Here is a 9,320-nt window from a genome sequence, read left to right as displayed (position 1 = left end):
GCCACTATCCATCTTTGCCTAAAAAGCTTGTGACTGAAGGCTATATCGAGGCAATCCTCACAGGGTGAACATATGCCAACAAGAGACTGATCAATTGCAGTCCTAAATAACAATGGAAAGATACAAGTAAAACAACACCAAGTGAATTTGTTAAAATTTTGTCTGTAGGATCAATTAGTTAAAATAATTTAAGAAAACTTTACTAATTCAGATGTAAATACACAATGGGATATGAGTATAAAACTAATCTGTAGTGATAAATCAGTGATTCATAAAAATACCCTGTGTACTACTCACACTTTTATCAGAATAACTTCATTTGATGACCTCGTTTGTAATTGGTTAACTTCATACATCTTCTATTTATATATGTTTTCGAGCTTTCACTGACTGTTCTGTTTAGTTGTCTGATTAATTTTTTTCCATATGGGTTGAATAACAATTCATTCTTTGCAACTAAATTATTCAACTTATGGACATGAAGTACCATAAAAATCAGTTTACTACAAATGAAGATCGTCACAGGAATCGTAATCATATAACTTTGCTGACTATATGAAATCTCTGAGAAGCAATTATGAGATATCAATAATTATCCTTTAAACCTTAAAAAAACTGAAAAACTTATCCAGAACACTTTCTGGCTGACTAATGTTTTCATTTATTTATTTGTTTGTGCAAATAATTACTACTTTTGGCATAGTTTGTTCCAAGATTAGAAGTCAATTCACAAAGATATAGATAGTCCTGAAATACAATTTCTATCATGTAACGAAGTTGAGGTCAGTCAACGAATTAGCACATTTGACCTTTAGTTTTCAATTACAGTAAAAATATCTTATTCGAATTAGTGTTTACAAGCTAAATAGAATATATTGTCATTTGAGATAGTCTAGTAAGTATAAACTTGAGAATTAGAATAGTTTATGAAACTCATCTAAAGATCTGATTCTCATTATGCTGATATAGTAAAATATAAATTAAATGAAAGTATACTTTGCTATATTTGATCATTTTAATACTTGTACTATTCTAGCGTTTTTCTTGATAATTTTATGACATTGTGTTTATGTGGTATGGGAACTAACAATTATATCTACCAGATTCTACGTTTTTTAAGATTGACTGGCTAATTGATCAATTAATGAGGTCTGCCAGTATATCCCAATTCCTTTATTAATATTACTATTTGTAACACTACTCATAGGAGCATTGAGGATAGTAATATCTTCTTACTTATTATTTCGGGTTAATGAATTTCGGTACATTTTCTCCTTATTTATTTCTAAACGACATTTCTATTGAATGAGTAGTCAATTGCTATGGAAACTCCAGTGTTATTTCAAACAATTAATCTATGGTATTGGGTTTTTGCGTGAAGGAAGACTACATTAACACCGTTGGATGCCATCTCGGTGGTCTGGATATTAAGCGTTCGCGTGCAAGATCGAATGTCCCGGGTTCGAGTCCCATGGCGGAGTTGTGGATATCGCTTCTTAGTAGTCCCGTGCTGGGACAAAACGGCTATCCAGTGCTTTCAGGTTTTCAATGGTAATCTAGCTCAGATTAACTTGTGAATTCAACTGAAAGCTACATAATTACATTCTGTTGTCTTTATTACTTGCCCAGCGGGTATTTTCTTTTACACGGTTCGAGTGAAATGGTATTTCAGGTTACTGAAAAATATATACTTGCTATTGAATCACAGTTGAGTTTTTGATGACAATATATATTTTTTAGCTATCATTAGCTTTCTAGACAACTTTGAGAGTATAAACATTTTACAGTGAAGTCATAACTGATAAGTTTACTTGATAATAAAGTTCTTTACACAAACTGAATTTCACGCTCATACAATTATTACTAATAAAGTATAAGTGAGCGAGAACAAGCTCACACCTGATATCTATATATATTGTATTAACATAAGATATTATTAAACTTGATTTTAATAAGCTATTTTAGCAGGATGAAAAGTACAACAAACACTCTCATCATCAACAATCAAAGAAACACTCAGAATAAAAAAACTAAAAGATGATTAAATAACCTTTGACATATAACCCTAAATCATATCAAGGTGAATAATAATAATCTGAGATAAGTGGGTTAGGACATTGCTTATTAAAGGTCACTAATCGTTAAAACAATGACAATTCACACTTAATTATCCTTTTAAAAATGTTTCCTTATCTATTAGATAGTATAAAACAAAAAATAAATATTAGTTAAATAAATTACCACTATTATGTTTTTGTCAGTCGACTGTTTTATTTACTAAAACAGGAGAAACATTTGTTTCCTCTCTCTCCCCCCCCCGTTTTAAAAATATTAACTAAATACAAACTGACCGATAAGTTTAAATAAAATCTTCTAGTCGAATATATCACATGCCTGACATCCTGTAGTTTTGTTTTTCTTCATTTATATCAAATAAAATGTGTTTATTTTTAATTTAAAGACAATTCCAATCATTCAAATAAACTGGAAAATGGTAAGGAGCCATCAGGTACCGACACAGTTGTTTTCTAATCTAAAACTCTTCAGTAGTATACATTGAAGGTCCTTCTTGAGATCGAAATCATGTTGTCACGCTCTCATGATATGTATGGTGCTATTGATCTGATGGATTGAGATTCATTGATCACTAACTAGTCAGAATCGATGTAATAACCTACCAATGTCATTGTACGATAGCTGTAACATATTATAAACCAACAATATACAAAAATGAGGACTGATTTATTTTGGATTAGTGATTAAACGTTGTGAACCTGAATGCCTTGGTTCTAGTTCAATGTGTAACTTTGTGCAAACACCTCTGAAAAGTCTCCAATACGAATTCTACTCAGTGGCTTCAAAGTTTATCATATATAGCTACGAATTGGAATCAGTTGTTTTGTTGTGGGATGTTTGCTATATTTCTCATAAATAGTATTGTACATCTTTAAATAAAACAAAACTACTACATATGAGTACCAACTTGAAAAGCCTCATTAATTAACTTTTACTTCTTTTTCTGACCGCTTTTTGCCTTTACTTTCTTCTTTTTCTCCCTCATAATTGTATTATTTTGTTCTCTATGGTTCATTTATTGGTATTGCCAGGTATTTTATGTATTATTAATGAAAAATGTAGTTTAACCAATAACAGTTTTATAATGCATGTATCAAAACCTACATAGTTTGGTAATTAACTTAAATAATAACCAATAGCAAATAAGACAACAACTAAAATCCAAAAAGTAATGGATAGTTAAATTCACTTGGTATTGTTTACTTTAGGTTATTAGGACTGAGTAGCTTTTATTTATTTTAACACATAGATATTGGTACAAGGAGGCACCAAATACATATGCACCACACAAATCTCATTTGATATGTGTGAGGGCTGTGATACTGCTCGGATGCCAGAACCAAAGCAGGTGGTTTTCTTAGGGGGCCACACCCAGAGCCTTCGACCTGAAGGTCTGATCCACAAGGCAGTGGAGCAACGTAAGGAGATGCAGTCCCATGGTAGCCGGTGACCAACGATTGGTTCAGACGCCATTTGTTCCCTCAGGATACTGGAGCCCATGTGCACCATTGGTTTGGAATCAGGGTTTTCCAACTCACCTATGTGAACTCTCCATGTCCACTAACCCGGTTAAAGCGCCGGACATTTGCTTTTCGTCCTCTCAATTTCGTAAACAACAGTAGTGCCACGAGAAGGCAGTGAGTAGGACTTCCCTCGCAGAGGCTATATAAGCGTGGCCATGTGAGAGCATTTCGGGAGGGAGAGCGGACCCTCCCCACTCTCGGTCTTACCAGGGCATTTGGAGGCTAAGTGAGTAACGTGATGGCGTTTGACGTGAAGGGTACTGGGTTCGAGTCCCAGAGTGGACATCACCTCTGGGATGAAGGTTCATCCGTCTGACGAGTCCAAAATATGACGAAACGCGCATCCTTGATTTCACTGTTATCCACTATTCATCTTTGTGCTAATTTAAAATTCCTTAGAAATCATACTCATAACACAATATGCAGTTGAATCCAAACCTTACGAACACTTGCTCAACACTAGTTTTCAATCGATGTTCAATAATTCGTAGTTCGAACCTTTATCTAAAGTAAGTTATTATTATAGTATTTGTGACTTTACTGATGAAATGTCTAATGATCATTGTTTGCTCAAATCTGTTTAAAAAATCACTAAATCAGTGACAAACACGGTAACAGTAAATTTACATACTATGATTTACAAACAATAATATGTTATGATTTATTTAGCGAATTTTCACTTTATGAAAACAGTTTACAGCAGAAACCTAGGACTTTTAAGCCTCATGGTTAGGGCAAAATTACATCATAGTAACAATTAGTGTTGATATAAGACATTATCGGCAAATTTTATACCAACGAAACATGCTGAAAGTTTATGGTGGATGATTTTATGAATAAACTAAATGACCAAACAAAAGTTAAAGAGATGTTGGAAGCCATAGAACCTTGAGTGACTACTTTCGGCCACGTCCATGGTGTACACCTATGACCACATAACTATTTAATTAAAACTAATGAATCTTCATGTTATTTGTTAACATATTGTTTTCCAATGGGATAGATATGTTAATGATTATAACTACATTGTTAATTATATTCATTTTTGTTTACATTAAGCTCAATTCAGTTATTATGTATTGTGTCAACATACACGTGGTCACTTTTGGGGCCCATACACAAGCACGTAATTACGTAAATTAAATTATCAAAGTAAAATGTGTCAACATTAATTGTGTTCCTTTAAAAAAGGACTATCTCTTCTACTCTGTGATTTCTAAACTGATTTAATTCCGTTCATAATTAATTCATTTACCATTTCATAAGACAGTGGAATATTATAGAATATTGGCACAAGAGACTTTCAATTTAAAAATTCACAGGCAAGATAAGCAGTCTTTCATATAACAAAATAACAACGGTATTATGTATGTGTTTTAAAGTTTGAATGCTAGACTGTAATAGATCGTGATGAATAAACCCTATTATAAAATTATACTATAGACAACCCCTTAATGATTAATGTCTGTTCTTTTCAAAAAGATATTAAAATGGATAGACACATATATGCATGAGATTGGACATTTATCTATTTTGTTAATGGAGAAAACATTGCACCAGTTGTGATAGGTATGTGCGAAATTCTGTATAAATCTCTTTTCTTAAATTACAAATAAAAATAAAAGGCGTGGCAAAGTTCATATTACCTTGTAAACAATCAAACAAATTAACTTAATAGATATCTACTATTTCTAATGTTTCTAGAGATAGTTACCAGCTGAATCTAAATTTAAGTGATTTATTTGTTAACCTCATTTTAAATAATAAATAGGTGACTACTTTTGATATATGGGATTACTATTATCATGACTTATATGATCAATAGTATAATTAAGGTAAACAAATATGTATATACCAAGTTACGGTTTACCTTATAATGCACTCTAACGGTTTCCATAAAGTTTCCTATCCACCACTACAGTTCCTCTTAATTTCCTCTTCGACTGACAGCTGATTCGTCCACTAACAGAATACATTTTTGGTAATGGTGTCTGGTCAATGGATCTGGAGTATCTCATGTTGACAGTTATTCATAAACACTTGCACTTTTTGTGATGGTGGTAGTAGTTCCCTAAGTTTTTACTCTGCATGATGAAACTATTCAATCTTGCTATTGAGAATTCTGACCTTCATCCTAACGGATTGTTATTTTCAGTTACAGATATTCTTCAAGTGCAGGGATGTTACCATTACTTTGCCAATCGTGCATTCACATCTACATCAAAACTTTCTAATCTGTCAGTGATGATCACCAGGTACGAGGGAGCTCTCACATCTTCCAGAGCTCCAACATCATCAAGTCTGATTTGGTTGGTGTTCACTATGTTGAATTTCAGGATTTTGCATTTTCTGTGGAGGCATCTGTGAGTTTACTTCTATGCACATATTTTGAATCCAGTCACTCATGGAGGTTCCATATGATGGTGAGTGAAATATCACCACGTAATATATAGTGTCGAATAAGATTCTATAGGCTTTTCCTATGCACGCTATCAAATGTTTTCCCACAATCAAGTAAGCTGATATCTAGTAGTGAGTTGCATGCAACTGATTGTTCAAGTGTGATCCACAATGTGGTGATTTGGTCGGTGCACGATCTATCCTTGAGAAAGCCGATTTCTTGGTCTCGAAACTGTACAACTACTCAGTCTTTCATTCGGTTGGGTAACACTCTGTTGAAAACCTTTTCTGCTTCTGATCTCCGTTCCTCTGTATCTTGGTGCGGTATCACTTGTTCTAGTCTACTGACACTTGTTCTTCCTCCCATATCATTCGGAAGAGTGAGTGTGCATCCGAATTCAAGGCTCCATCTGGTATTCTATCCGGCGATTGTGCTTTACCCTTCCTGATGTATCGATTGGTTTCGTTACTTCTTCTATTGCTGGTGGGGTGACATGCACAAAGATGTCTATGTGTGCCACTTTGATATACAGTGGGTTCAGTGAGCCTGGTCTAATCGAGAGCTCTTCACAATGCTTTATCTGTCTACTCCGTGACTGGTTTGCTTTATCTGTTGATGACTGGCTGCTCTGACTTATCATATTTTTTGCTGGGTTCTTGATTGTGATATATAGTCCTCTCACATGTCATTCACTCTCAGCTTTCTCTGATGCCATTGTCATATTTTCTACATAATTGCACTTGTCAGTTCTGATGGTTTTCTTCAATGGTTTGGTTGTTTTTGTATATTGACCCTATGCATTGTCTTGCTGTGCTCTTGTTTGGTTGTTGTTAACTGATATCTTGTTTATTTCCCTCTTCGATCTTGTCCATAGTGTCCATAGAGATGCACTGTTTATGTTGGTGGTACTTGTGACCAAGGATCTACTGGTAATTTGAAGTAATTGCTTCCTCAACCCCTTTCCAGTTGTTTTCCATAATGGTTTCCTGTTTTTCTGGTAGGTCTTGTAAGGATTACAATTGATTTTTGAAGGTATCTTGAACTAACTACCCTTATTAGCTTATTCAATAAAGGCTGTAATAAACTTTTGTGGTGCCGCATTTCATAGTATCCAAACCTTCTTTAACTCTTGTTCTAGCTGAGCCATCAACAGATGGTTATATGAAGGTTTATCAAATCCTCTCTTTGTCCTTACGTTTTTCGTGGGCCTTCTGAACTTCCTGTTGATACGCATGTGATCGATCTGGTTCTCTAAAGTGTGGTACGGTGAATCTAATATAGCTTTAACTGTGTTTGTGAGGGCAAACTGTGACACTGATAACGACTTTGTTGAAAGCACATATATTTGCCATTTTCTCCAATCTTGTTTTTGTTTCCAGTTCATGTTTACTCATAATATCTTCATAAGCGGTGTTGTCTATCCAGACTTTTGCCTTGAATTCATGTCTTTTCCTAGGCAATACTGTACAATATACTACAGCCTCTTGTAAAGCCAAAGTTGATCATCTTAGTGTTTGAACCCCACTGGTCACAATTTTTCACTAGAGTTCCAGGAATTTCATCTTGAAGTTAGTCACTGTTAAGGACATGGTCGCTATCCATTTCCAGTGAGTTAAGAATATTTCAGATTCTCCATTTCATGGAATTTATTTACTGTGTGTGAATTATGTTCATTAATTTATGTTGAAAATGTCGCGAGAAGTAGAAATACCATACTGAAAATTAGTTTCTTTTTTTTTGTTTTTAAAACCGATGTTCATTTAATAATTTCAAAAGGTCCAAAAATAACATCTTAATACACATTATTATGTAACGTAATTATCGTTACCATAGAAAAGTGTAACTACAGACAAAATAAATTCTGTTTTGGCATTCGTTATTTTTCATTCATTACCGTATAATAATATAAAATGATTTGCTTATTTATTGGTGAAATAAACATGAATTTTACGCAAGAAAGAGCAAAAGGACTGCTCAGCATTACTTGCAATAATAGTAACTTCTATTTATGTAATTAACTCCATTGATAAAATCCCACATAAACAACCACCATTACAGTTATCATTGTCATTATCACTTTCAGTGGATGAGTCTACCGAAATATCTGTGTGTGTAAACATACATACACACACACACACACGCATAAACGCAGAAAATATAGGAGTTTATTTATACGTGTATCATTTTTATCTCAGTTTTAATTTTATTTACTTCCAACAATTCAAATGTTGTTCTTCATTTAGGTTGTTTTCAGTAATTTAAAGTTTATGAATCCAAAAAAAAAACATAATGAACAGCGAAAATCTTGAAATTGACTCAGATTACTAATGAATTTTTATGGGTTACGTGTTTGTGTTAGTGGACATGTGGAGGGGATACTATATTTGTTTGTTCATTTAGACATAAACATGTGCGTGTATTGGTATGCTTATATATCTATATGCATATATGCGAAATAGACGTACTTTATTTAACACAAAAATACAACATTCTATTCACAATTTTCTGTATTTATTTACCTTATATTATTTACAATTGGTTTACTAAACTGCACATCACTAATTAATCAGTTTACTTTTCTGTGCAAATAACAACACATATTACTCATCCATATACTAACTGATCAACATAAATTAACAATATGTAAATTTATACAAATGACTCTTTGTAGGCAATATAGAAATATACAGTACTTGTTGTAACATGTTATTTTACAAATTATACTACCCAATTCTACTCGTATCTTTCTTTGACAATGTGAATTTTACAAAATAGTGAATGATTCTATTTTCTTTCTCATGCATTTCTTACTTTCTTAAAATATCAAGATAAAATTTTCATTGAAGTTTAGTGTCTTACACAATCCATTGCCAAAATCTATCATTAGAAGTGACATGTTTACTTATTGTGCATCTATTTTTCTATCATAATATGTAACAAAAATATTGCAATTAAAATCATTTTCTTTATATAGTGCGTATGCGCACGCGTTAGAATAAGATACTTGTAAACAGTTTTTTTTTTCTTCTATGTCATTCCCCTACGCTTCTGTAGATAATTTCTATCATCAGTTTGATTGGCAGAAATTTTATTCTGCCTACCAATATATCACGTATAATAGCTACATAACAGATACGGCTGATGAAAAATGTCAACCAATCAGTGTTCTAGTTAAGACAAGTTGATTAACTTACTACTTAAGATCTGTAGGAGGGGAGAGGTTACTTTAGTAGTGAACATTTGTAAATTTTAAAAAATATATACAAATTCTCCTACCCCTTTAAATCTATATTTGAAGGCAACACATTGTGATTAACCAG

The sequence above is a fragment of the Schistosoma haematobium genome, chromosome 1 (genome assembly GCF_000699445.3).
Source record: "Schistosoma haematobium chromosome 1, whole genome shotgun sequence".
NCBI lineage: Eukaryota > Metazoa > Platyhelminthes > Trematoda > Strigeidida > Schistosomatidae > Schistosoma > Schistosoma haematobium.
The sequence above is the reverse complement of the archived record's forward strand: the minus strand, read 5'-3'. Positions refer to the sequence as shown.